Source organism: Curcuma longa, chromosome 13 (genome assembly GCF_044706935.1).
Source record: "Curcuma longa cultivar G26 ecotype Majalengka, Jawa Barat chromosome 13, ITB_CL_G26_1.1, whole genome shotgun sequence".
Classification (NCBI taxonomy): Eukaryota; Viridiplantae; Streptophyta; class Magnoliopsida; order Zingiberales; family Zingiberaceae; genus Curcuma; species Curcuma longa.
Window position 1 is genome coordinate 422,458 of NC_133873.1, and position 13,565 is coordinate 436,022.

The window sequence follows — 13,565 nt, forward strand, 5'->3', positions numbered from 1 at the left end:
TGATTCTCAGATTGAGAGAATGTTAGTTTGGTTGGACCAAACAACAAGAAAAATTGGTTTGGTTCAAATCAGAAAAGGCTTGGTTATTGAACCAAATGATTTGATGTTGAACCAAATTGAACCAACTTAGTTTGGTTTATAATGGAAATTATTTTGGTAAAATAAAAGGGATGAGAAGATTTGTCTTGTGAAGACGAATCGAACAAAACTTATTTGGGTCAAATCGGAGATCGTTTGGTCATTGAACCAAACGAACCAAAATTAAACCGGTCTGCTACAGTAACCCTGATCCGGTTCAGTCCAGGCCCGGTTCAACCCTAAAACCCAATTTTTCTCCTTCCTTCGGCCTGGCCCACGCGCGATTTCCTTCTCGTGACTGCGATTTCTTCTCACGCAACGCTCCGCGTCTACTGCAACCGGAACCTTTTTGTCACGGTTCCGGTTTTGGCGGCGCTTTCCTCGCATCGGCCGCAAGTATAAGAAGGGGAGAGGGCAGAGGTTTGAAAAAAAGCACTCGCAGAAAATCCTAGTCATGTCTTTCTTCTGCTCCTTCCTTCGCCGCCACCAAGTATGCCGGAGCTTTTTTGCCCTCTGCCGATCGCTGGAGAAGTCGTCTGCCGGAGAAGAAGCCGAGCATCAGTAGCCCTCTCTTCCCTTCCTCTCCTATTGGCGCCGGAATTTTCCCATTGTCACCGCCACCGCCGGACTGCCCCTTTGCCACCACCGGATTAGGGTTCCCCGGGGATTGGGGTGCTGCCGCCATTGGAGTCCTTGTTCAGCCCTATTGCTGCCATCGAACCATTCGCTGGAGGAGCTTCCGCGGAGTTCTTTGTTGGACGGAGGAGTTGCGACTTCCGAGATCGCGGGTAGCCATTAGGGTTTTGCCGTGTGCCGACAGAGTGTTTTTCCATTCTTTTGAAAATTATTCCTCCTGGTTTTCTTATTTCTTTATTGTTCGAAAATTTGATTCCCGATGATAGTTAGAAAGCCCCAGAAACGATCGCGACGTGTGTTGTTGCGTGTTTTCGATATTAGGAGTTTTCTCTCGTATCGACCGTTACTGCTCGTCGGCTAGTACCGAAGACTGTAACACGACTTGAGGCTTTGGAAGCCGTCCTGAAGATCACTTCGCATGGATCACCAGTAGAGGCGGGACTCCGACGAGGATCGTGCGATTGATGCCCTTTCCGCTTAACGTCATACGCCAGGTACGCGTAGAATAATTTATTATTCTGTAAAATTTTAAAATTTCTGCCATGTCTTGTACTTGTTATTTTCTGACTATGCATGTGTGTGTTGTAATAATTAGTATTAATTATTATTATTTTATTTCCACTGTGTACATTTTATGAAATGTGTAAACACGTATATTGCACCGGGACGATCCTAAGATGAATACAGAAAAGACTAGTAAGAAAAAGTTAACCAAATAATAGCCGCCGATCTGGAAGACCGAGCGCTCCACACTCCTCCTGGATCTTCCCCGGTTGCACGTGTCTGACCTCGATCGCGTTCAGGAACACCAATAATTGAACTTTTTGGCTTTAATTGAATTGCTTCTGCACGTTCACGACCTTTTATAATGCTCCTGAGTCGACTCAGATGCCAATCTGGGTCGACTCCAGCTGACGTGGCAGATAAAACTTCATTCTTGTCGTTATCTACTGCCTGGGTTGACTCAAGTGGCATTCTGGGTCGACTCCAGCCGGAATTCAAGAAAACTCAAAAAAGCTTTTTTGTAGATCTCTAAAAGAGGTTTCCAACGCATCTGAGTTTACCTCATTTTGAGACCCGAGTCAAAAGTTATGGCCTTTTGAAGTTCAGCCTGCATTATAGTTCCTGAAAAAATCAGCATGCATGTAAAGAAGCAAACCTAACTTTACCTTGTGAGTCTAAGTTCAGATTTCTCTCGAAATCCTAGGTTAGTCTGACGCCTCCTGTTCCACTCTGGGAACGTGTCCTTACCCACTCCACTCAGGAGAATTTATGCCAACCAAGTCCTCCAGACTTGTTGGACTTGTGCTCGGCTCTGTCCTTGCCCCCCAGGATTTGTACTGCAACTGATCCTCCTGATCAGTCCAGCCCTCAGCTGCAGCTTGGTCCTCCTGACCAGGCCCAGCTCTCTACTGCAACTTGGTCCTCCTGACCAAGTCCAGACTCTACCTGGTGCACGTTGACTCTGCCAAGACTTCAGCCTGATTCTCCAAATCAGGACTTCCCTTTGCCTAGCCTACAACTAGGACTTTCCCTTGCCCAGCTTCACTCACCAGGACTTTCCTTGCCCGATCGTCCAGATCAGGACTTCCCTTGCCTAGTCTAACCGACTAGGCCTTCTCCCTCACTTCTACACATCCAAACATCAAGTCCTATTTGGATCAACCCTTGGTCAAACAGACCAGACTTAGGTGTATTGTCAAACATCGAAACTCTAGGCAAGATCTTAGTGCATCTTGCACCAACAACCAATTGCAACAAATTGTAACATAGATAGTGACCCAAATGGAAAACAAGTTGACTTAAAATACTATAGGAGTATAATTGGAAGTCTACTTTACCTAACTGCAAGCCTACCTGATATATTATTTGCAGTAGGTATATGTGCTAGGTACCAAGCAAATGCTAAAGAATCACATTTAATCGCAGTTAAAAGAATACTAAGATATATCAAAGGAACCTTAACTGTAGGAATGTGGTACCCTAGGAATAACAACTTTGACTTAGTTGGAAGCACTAGCAGATCAAACCTGAGTTTTGATTATGGAGCTAGGATCAAGTTAACTATATGGTTTGGCTAACCAGGCTGAATTGAGTGTGCAGAAAATAGGTAAAGTCCTAGTGCTGCTAGGCATGAAGACTTGGCAGAGTCAAAGTGCACCAGGCACAAGTCTGGAATTGGTCAGGAGGACCAAGTTGCAGATGAACTGGACTTGGTCAGGAGGACCAAGTTGCAGAAAAGAATGGACTGATCAGGAGGATCAGTTGCGTTCAAGTCCTGGGGGGCAACGACATAGCCAAGCAAAAGTCCAACGGATCAGGAGGACTTGGTTGGCATTAGGTAAATTCTCCCGAGGGGAGTGGGTGAGGACGAGTTCCTACGAGGAACAGTAGGCGCCAGTCTAACCCATGGTCTCACCGGAGATCCGAAGTTAAGACTCGAAGTTGGTTCAGTGAACCGACTTACTCCTTTACATGTTATATTTGAGATAACTTGTTGTGCCGGAAGGAAAAGCCCGTCGAAAGCTAACTCCGGACGAAAAACTTAGTTTTTCGGGTCAGGAGTCAACCCAGATGGGCTCTGGAGTCTACTCCAGCCGAATCAGCACAATTCCGGAAGTCAGCGCGTCGAGGTCTCCGCCAGATCAGCCTGGAGTCGACCTAGGAAAGCTTCTCAGTCAACTCAGGTCAAAAAGTTATCGCCGCAGCCGCCACCGCGACTGGAGTCGACCCAGAACGGGATCAGAGTCGACTCAGGAGGGATAAGCGACGAAGCTGATAAAGTTTTATCTGTCACATCAGCTGGAATCGACCAAGATTGCGATCTGAGTCGACCCAGGTCGGCTATATAAGGCCTTCGCGAGCAGCAGCCAAAGTATTCCATTCCAACGCTTCCGAACTCCGTTCCCGCGACTCCCGAGCCTTCCAACTTCGACGTCAGTGCTGTGCCTGCCTCAAGCAACCGTTCTTAACACCGAGACGCCGAATTCAACTTCCGGGGAGCGAACATTTGGTAACAAAAGATTTATTTGTACTTTAAGTTATATTATTATTGTAATCGGTTTTGTACTCGAACTTTCGATACACTTGCTGCCGGACAGGGGCAAGTGAGTTAGTGGATTGCCCAACGTAAATGATCAAGGACCGTGGGCCTTGGAGTAGCAGCGTTGCGAACTCGTCCCATGTAGCTTTGAGAACTTTCCGTTTTATCTTTTGGTCCTTTCGCGGGCAGTCGGCGAAAGTGCCCTCTTCTCCCGCAGCCGTAGCACTTCGAATCTTGTTTTCCGGTGGCTGGCTGCTTCGATGTGTTCACGACATTCTTGATCTCTGATCGACGAACTCCCCATTTGTTCCGGAACATTTTCTGAACTAAAAGCACTTGAATAATTCATCTAATTTAATTTTGTTCAGATCCCTGGAAACTTTATAGGCATCTACCATTGAAAGGTATTCCGGGAAATGCCTTAAGTGTGTACCTTATAATGTCACGGTTGTCGGCTTGTTCTCCTATCGAGTGTAGGACGTTGAGGATGTCCTTTATTCTTGCGTGTAGGCCGCTTGCCGATTCTCCTTCTAGCATTTTCATGTTATATAATTTATTAATTAATAAATCGCGCTTGCTTACCTTGGTGTCGGAGGTGCCTTCGTGAAGTTCGATCAACTTGTTCCAAAGATCCTTGGCACTGCTGATTGGTCTGACTCGGTTTAGTTCCACCTTGGTAAGCGGAGCGTTTTGGTGGCTTTTGCATCTGCCTCAATCTTCCTCATAGTAGCATTGTCCCACAGCTCGCAAGAGAGTGGTTTCCATCATTACCAGTTGGGATTGTGAATCCCGTCTGGATGATGATCCACATCTCTACTTGGGTTTTCAGGTGACATTCCATCCTGATTTTCCAGTATGGAAAATCATCACTCGAAAACAGAGGCGGCCTTGCGGTGCTTGAGCCTTCTTGTTGGGCCATTGATTTTTGCACAAAAAAATAGAAAAAGAGAAATTCCAAGACTTGGTCTTGGATTAGTAGTGCGGGAGAATAGAAAAAAATATGACCGAAAAAACTACTTCGAAAAACTGTCTTGAATCAGTGGTTGCACTGTTTTCAAGAGACCCCGCTCTGATACTAATTGTAGGATCGAAAACACGCTAGAGGGGGGGGGGTGAATAGCGTGTTTGCAATTTTTTGAATAAATCCGAGTGCGGAAGCGGAGCGGAAAAACCAAGCAGCGAAACTAAGTGCAGAAAGGAAATGACTCGTTTGTTTTACTTGGTTCACAGCAATGCAAGGCCCAACGTTTACGCTATTCACCCCCCCTCTAGCGTGTTTTCGATCCTACAGCACCGACGTCGAGTTTGGAGCGCTTGGGAGTCACGAGAACGAGCGAAGGAGTAGTTAAAAGTGTTGTGTACGAAGGCTAGTCGTGGGCTCCTTTTATAGTCAACCTGAGTCGACTTAGATTGCCATCTGGGTCGACTCCAGCTGATGTGCAGATAAAACTTTATCGCTTTCGTCGCTTATCCCTCCTGAGTCTCTCTGATCCCGTTCTGGGTCTACTCCAATCGCGGTGGCGACAGCGGTGATAAGTTTTTAACCTGAGTCGACTCTAAAACCTCACCTGAGTCGACTCCAGGCTGATCTGGCGGAAAACTCAACGCGGTGACTTCCGAATTCGAGCTGATTCGACTGGAGTCGACTCCAGAGCCCATCTGGGTCGACTCCAGAACTCGAAAAATCAAGTTTTTCGTCCGGAGTTGGCTTTCATCGAGCTTTTCCTTCCTGCACAACAAGTTAGCTCAAATATAACATGTAAAGGAGCAAGTCGGTTCACCGAACCAACTTCGAGTCTTAACTTCGGATCTCCGGTGAGATCCTGGGTTGAACCGGCACCTACTGTTTCTCATAGAAACGCGTCCTCACCCACTCCCCTCGGGAGAATTTACCTGATGCCAACCTAGTCCTTCTGACCCGTTGGACTTTTGATCGGCTCTGTCGTTGCCCCCTAGGGCTTGACGCAACTGATCCTCCTGATCAGTCCATTCTTCTACTGCAACTTGGTCCTCCTGACCAAGTCTAGTCCTTCAGGTGCACTTTGACTCTGCCAATACTTTATGCCTAGCAGCACTAGGACTTTACCTGTTTCCTGTAATCTCAATTCAACCTGGTTAGCCAAACCATATACTTAACTTGATCCTAGTTCCATAATCAAAACTTAGGTGCTGCTAGTGCTTCCTACACTAACATAAAGGTCTTTGAACGAGCTTCGAAACGCATCTCGACCTTGTTCTGTCAAAAGTTACGACCCGTTGAAGTTCCACTCCTCATGTATTGTTGTTGTATCAATAAATAGTAAAAAATAAGTTCGAAGATGCAGATGAGAGTACTAAACGATGTCGATGGGGCCAATGTTAGCTGGTATGGGTTTAACCTGGTAGGAAATAAAGGTCTCTGAAAGAGCTTCGAAACGCATCTGACCATGCCTCGTTCCGATTCTCGAGTCAAAAGTTATGACCCGTTGAACTCCGACTCCTCATGTGTTGCCCCTGCATCAGTAAAAGTAAAAATAAGTTCAGAGATACAGATAGAGCACTAAACGATATCTGATGGGACCGAAAGTGGGCCGTTTACCCTGTATCGAATAAAGGTCTCTGAAAGAGCTTCGAAACGCATCTGATTGTGCCTCATTTTGATTCAGAGTCAAAAGTTATGATCCGTTGAAGTTCGTCTCTTAATGTGTTGCCCCTGCATCAGTAAATAGTAAAAAATAAGTTTAGAGATGCGGATGGAGCACTAAATGATGTCGGATGGGGCTGAAAGTTAGCCGGTATGGATTTTATTAGATAGCAAATAAAGGTCTCTGAAAGAGCTTCGAAACGCATCTGACCGTGCCTCGTTCTGATTCCCGAGTCAAAAGTTACAACTAGTTGAAGTTCGACTCCTCATGTGTTGCCCCTGCATTAGTAAATAGTAAAAAATAAGTTTGAAGATGCGGATGGAGCACTAAACGATGTTAGATGGGGTTAAAAGTGGGCCAGTACAGGTTTTACCCAATACCGAATAAAGGTCTCTGAAAGAGCTTTGAAACATATCTGACCGTGCCTCGTTCTGATTCTTGAGTCAAAAGTTATGATCCGTTGAAGTTTGACTCTTCATGTGTTGCCCCTACATCAGTAAATAGTAAAAAATAAGTTCAGAGATGCGGACAGAGCACTAAACGATGTCAGATGGGGCCGAAAGTTAGGTGGTACGGGTTTTACCTGTACCGAATAAAGGGCTCTGAAAGAGCTTCGAAACGCATTCGACCGTGCCTTGTTCTGATTCTTGAGTCAAAAGTTATGACCCGTTGAAGTTCCACTCCTCATGTGTTGCTCCTGCATCCAGTAAATAGTAAAAAATAAGTTCAGAGATGTAGGATGGAGCACTAAACGATGTTGGATGGGGTCAATAGTGGGCCGGTATGGGTTTTACCTGGTACCAAATAAAGGTCTTTGAAAGTACTTTGAAACGCATCTGACCGTGCCTTGTTCGGATTCCCAAGTCAAAAGTTATGATCCGTTGAAGTTTGACACCTCATGTCTTGTCCCTGCATCAGTAAATAGTAAAAAATAAGTTCAGAGATGCGGACAGAGTACTAAACGAGGTTAGATGGGGCTGAAAGTGAGATGGTATGGGTTTTACCCAAAATTAAATAAAGGTCTTTGAAAGAGCTTTGAAACACATCCCACCGTGTCTCATTCTGATTCTCGAGTCAAAAGTTATGATCCGTTGAAGTTCGACTCCTCATGTGTTGCCCTTGCATAAGTAAATAGTAAAAAATAAGTTTAAAGATGCGAACGAAGAACTAAACGATTTTAGATGGGGCCGAAAGTGGGCCTGTATCAGTTTTTCCAAGTACTAAATAAAGGTCTCTGAAAGAGCTTCAAAACGCATCTGACCATGCCTCGTTCTGATTCCAGAGTCAAAATTTATGATCCGTTGAAGTTTGACTCTTCATGTGTTGCCCCTGCATCAGTAAATAGTAAAAAATAACTTCAGAGATGCAGATGGAGCACTAAATGATGTTGGATGGAGCCAAAAGTTAGCCGGTATGGGTTTTACCTGGTACCAAATAAAGGTATCCGAAAGAGCTTCGAAACACATCTGATCGTGCCTCATTCTGATTCCCGAGTCAAAAGTTATGACCCGTTGAACTTTGACTCTTCATGTGTTGCCCTTGCATTAGTAAATATTAAAAAATAAATTCAGAGATGCAGACGAAGCACTAAACGATATCAGATGGGGCCGAAAGTGAATCAATATGGGTTTTACTCGGTACCGAATAAATGTCTCTGAAATAGCTTCAAAATGCATCTGACTGTGCCGCATTTTGATTCTCGAGTCAAAAATTACAACCCATTTAAGTTTGACTTCACATGTATTGCCCCTGCATCAGTAAATAATAAAAAATAAGTTCAGAGATGCGGACGGGGCACTAAGCGATGTCGGATGGGGCCGAAAGTTAGCCAGTACGGATTTTACCCAGCACCAAATAAAGGTCTCTAAAAGAGCTTTGAAACGCATCCAACTGTACCTCATTCTGATTCCAGTGTCAAAAGTTATGATCTGTTGTAGTTTGACTCCTCATGTGTTGCACCTACATGAGTAAATAGTAAAAAATAAGTTCAAAGATACGGACGGAGCACTAAACGATGTTGGATGGGGCCGAAAGTGGGCCTATATGAGTTTTACCAAGTACCAAATAAATGTCTTTGAAAGAGCTTCGAAACGCATCTGACTGTGCCTCATTTTAATTCTCGAGTGAAAAGTTATGACCCGTTTAAGTTCGACTCCTCATGTGTTGCCCCTACATCAGAAAATAGTAAAAAATAAGTTTAGAGATGTGGACGATGCACTAAATAATATCGGATAGGGCAGAAAGTGAGCCGATATGGATTTCACCAATTAACGAATAAAGATCTCTGAAAGAGTTTTGAAACGCATCTGATCGTGCCTCGTTATGATTCCTGAGTCAAAAGTTACGACCCGTTGAAGTTGGACTCCTCATATGTTGCCCCTGCATCAGTAAATATTAAAAAATAAGTTCAGAGATGCGGATGGAGCACCAAACGATGTTGGATGGGGTCGAAAGTGGGCCGGTACAGTTGTTACTCGATATTGAATAAAGGTCTCTGAAAGAGCTTCGAAACCCATTTGACCGTGCCTCGTTCTGATTCTCGAGTCAAAAATTATGACCCTTTAAAGTTCGACTCCTCATGTGTTATTCCTGCATCAGTAAATAGTAAAAAATAGGTTCTGAGATCTGGACAAAGCACTAAACAATATCCGATGGGGCTGGAAGTTAGTCGGTATGGGTTTTACTCGGTACCCAATAAAGGTCTCTAAAAGAGCTTTGAAACGCATCCGATCGTGCCTCATTTTGATTTTCGAGTCAAAAGTTATGACCCGTTGAAGTTTGACTCCTCATGTGTTGCCCCTACATCAATAAATAGTAAAAAATAAGTTCAGAGATGCAGATGGAGCACTAAACGATGTCAGATGGGGTCGAAAGTTAGCCGATACAATTTTTACCCAGAACCAAATAAAAGTCTCTGAAAGAGCTTCGAAACACATCCGACCATGCCTCATTCTGATTGCTGAGTCAAAAGTTATGACCCGTTGTAGTTTGACTCCTCATGTGTTGCCCAACATGAGTAAATAGTAAATAATAAGTTCAAAAATGGGGACGGAGCACTAAACAATGTTGGATGGGGCCGTAAGTGGGTCGGTATGGATTTTACTCTGTACCAAATAAAGGTCTCTGAAAGAGCTTGGTAATGCCTCCGACCGTGCCTCGTTCTAATTCCCGAGTTAAAAGTTATGATCCGTTGAATTTTGACTCCTCATGTGTACATCAGTACATTGTAAAAAATAAGTTCAGAGATGAGGACGGAGTACTAAATGATGTTGGATGGGCCAAAAGTGGGCCGATATGGGTTTCACCCAGTACCAAATAAAGATCTATGAAAGAGCTTCGAAACGCATCCAACTATGCCTCGTTTTGATTCCCGAGTCAAAAGTTATGACCCGTTGAAGTTTGACTCCTCATGTATTGCTCTTGTATCAATAAAAAAATAAGTTCAGAGATGCAGACGGAGCACTAAACAATGTCGGATGGGGCCGAAAGTGGGCCGGTATGGGTTTTACCTGGTACCAAATAAAGGACTCTGAAAGAGCTTCGAAAGGGATCTGACCGTGCCTCGTTCTGATTCTCGAGCCAAAAGTTATGCCGCGTTGAAGTTTGACTCCTCATGTATTTCCCCTACATCAGTAAATAGTAAAAAAATAAATTCGGAGATGAGGATGGAGCACTAAACGATATCGAATGGGGCCAAAAGTTACCCAATATGAGTTTTACCTGGTACCGAATAAAGCTCTCTGAAAGTGCTTCAAAATGCATCTTACCGAATGGGGCCAAAAGTTATGGCCCGTTGAAGTTCACCTCCTCATGTGTTGCCCCTACATCAGTAAATAGTAAAAAATATATTTTGAAATACACATGGACCACTAAACGATGTCCGATGAAGCTAAAAGTGGGCCGATATGGGTTTTATCTAGTATCGAATAAAGGACTCTGAAAGAGCTTCGAAACGCATCCGACCGTGTCTCGTTCTGATTCTTGAGTCAAAAATTATGACCCGTTGAAGTTCGACTCCTCATGTGTTATCCGTGCATCAGTAAATAGTAAAAAATAAGCTCGGAGTATGGACGGACCACTAAACGATGTTGAATGGGGTCGAAAGTAGACTGATATAGGTTTTACCCAGTACCGAATAAAGGTCTCTAAAGAGATTCAAAACACATCCAACCATGGCTTTGTTATGATTCTCTAGCCAAAAGTTATGACCTGTTGAAGTTCAACTCCTTATATGTTGCCCCTAAATCAGTAAATAGTAAAAAATATATTTTGAGAAACAGACGGACCACTAAACGATGTCAGATGGGGCCAAAAGTAGGTTAATACGAGTTTTACCCGTTACCGAATAAAGGACTCTAAAAGAGCTTCGAAACGCATCCGATCGTGCCTCATTCTGATTCTCGAGTCAAAAGTTATGACCCGTTGAAGTTTGACTAGTCATGTGTTGCCCCTACATCAGTAAATAGTAAAAAAATAAGTTTGAAAATGCGAACGGGGCACTAAACGATGTTGGATGGGTTCAAAAGTGGGTCAGTATGGATTTTACTCGGAACCGAATAAAGGTCTCTGAAAGAGCTTCGAAACGCATCGGACCGTGCCTTGTTCTGATTTCCGAGTCAAGAGTTATGACTCGTTGAAGTTTGTCTCCTCATGTGTTGCCCCTGCATAAGTAAATAGTAAAAAATAAGTTCAGAGATGCGAACGGGCCACTAAACGATGTCTGATGAGGCCGAAAGTGGGTTGGTACGGGTTTTACTCGCTACCGAATAAAGGTATATAAAAGAGCTTCGAAACACATCCGACCTGCCTCGTTCTGATTCACGAGTCAAAAGTTACGATCCGTTGAAGTTCGACTCCTCATGTGTTGCCCCTGCATTAGCAAATAAAAAAAATAAGTTTGAATATGCGGACGGAGTATTAAACGATATCAGATGTGGCCTAAAGTGGACCGGTACAGATTTTATTAGATACCGAATAAAGGTCTTTAAAGGAGCTTCGAAACGCATCCGATCGTGTCTCATTCTGATTCTCGAGTCAAAAGTTATGACCCGTTGAAATTCGACTCGTCATGTGTTGCCCCTGCATCAGTAAATAGTAAAAAATAAGTTTGGAGATGCGGATGGAGCACTAAACGATATTGGATGAAGCTGAAAGTGGGTCTGTGCAAGTTTTACTCGGTATCGAATAAAGGACTCTAAAAGAACTTCGAAACGCATCTAACCGTACCTTGTTCTGATTCCCGAGTGAAAAGTTATGATCCACTAAAGTTCAACTCCTCATGTGTTGTCCCTGCATCAGTAAATAGTAAAAAATAAGTTTGAAGATGCGGACGGGGCACTAAATGATGTCGGATGGGTTCAAAAGTGGGCCGGTACAGGTTTTACCCAATATCAAATAAAGGTCTCTGAAATAGCTTCGAAACGCATTCGACCGTGTCTCGTTCTGATTCCTGAGTCAAAGTTTTGACCCGTTAAAGTTCGATCCTAATGTGTTGTCTCTACATCAGTAAATAGTAAAAAAATAAGTTCAGAGATGCGAACAGAGCACTAAACAATGTCGGATGGGGCCGAAAGTGGGCTGGTATCTGTATTACCCAATACCGAATAAAGGTCTCTGAAAGAGCTTCGAAACACATTTGATTGTTCCTCGTTCTGATTTCTGAGTCAAAAGTTATGATCCGTTGGAGTTTGACTCCTTATATGTTGCCCCTGCATAAGTAAATAGTAAAAAATAAATTTAGAGATGGGACGGGGTACTAAACGATGTCGGATAGGGTTGAAAGTGGGTAGGTACGGGTTTTACTTGGTACCAAATAAAGATCTCTGAAATAGCTTCGAAACACGTCCGACCATGTCTCGTTTTGATTCCCGAGTCAAAAGTTATGATCTGTTGAAGTTCGACTAATGTGTTGCCCCTGCATCAATAAATAGTAAAAAATAAATTTAGAGATGCAGACAGAGCACTAATCGATGTCAGATAGAGCCGAAAGTGGGTCGGTATAGGTTTTACCCGATACCGAATAAAGGTCTATGAAAGAGCTTCGAAACGCATCCAACCTTGCCTCGTTCTGATTCCTGAGTCAAAAGTTACGATCCGTTGAAGTTCGACTCCTCATGTGTTGCCCTCGCATCTGTAAATAGTAAAAAAGAAGTTTGGAGATGCGAACGGAGCACTAAACGTTGTCGGATGGGGCCGAAAATGGGCCGGTACGGGTTTTATCAGGTACAGAATAAAGATCTTTGAAAGAGCTTCGAAACGTATCCGACCGTGCCTCATTCTGATTCACGAGTCAAAAGTTATGGCCCGTTGAAGTTCGACTTATCATGTGTTGCCCATGCAGCTTCTGGTATTGGTATAGGTGTTGTGCTTATGTAGAGGATGAGACCCATTGCTTACTTCGTTGAGAAGTTGAGTAGAGCAACTCTCAACTATCTCATATATGACAAGGAAATATACACGTTAGTGAGGACATTGGAGACATGGCAGCATTACCAATGGCCGATAGAATTCATGATTCATATAGATCATCAATCTCTAAAGCATTTGAAGGACCAACATTTCCTTACATTTGAAGGACCAACATTTCCTTATGTGATCAGATACAAGCAAGGCAAAGATACCTGTAATTTTGGTGCCTACAAAAGATGGATCATAGAGGATGTGCACTGATTGTAGAGCAATCAACAACATTATCAAGTCTAGGGATATGATGTCTATACCGAATTGTGATGTTGTCGATTGCTCTACAGTTAGTGCACATCCTCCATGATCCATCTTTTTAGGCACCAAAATTACAAGTACAGCACAAGGACTTAAGCTCTCTCTAACCCATCCTTTTTGCAATAACTCCTCCACTTGATTTTGTATCTCCTTTGTTTCTTGAGCGTTGCTCCTATAGGCTGCTGACCTATTGGGTAGAGAAGCGCCAGGAATAAGGTCTATTTGGTGTTTTCTATTCCCCTCATTGGTGGCAAACCGTGAGGTACTTCCTTGGGAAACACATCTTCAAAATCCTGCAAAATAACAACAACATCACTAGGCAAGGAGTTAGTATTAAATTCCAAGCAAGTTTCCTTGCACAAAAGAAGAAATATAGGTTGCCTTGTCAAATAAGCTCTCTTCACCTCACTTCCTGTTGCAAATAAATTTTCAATTTTTCTCTCTTTCTTTTCCTCATTCTCTCT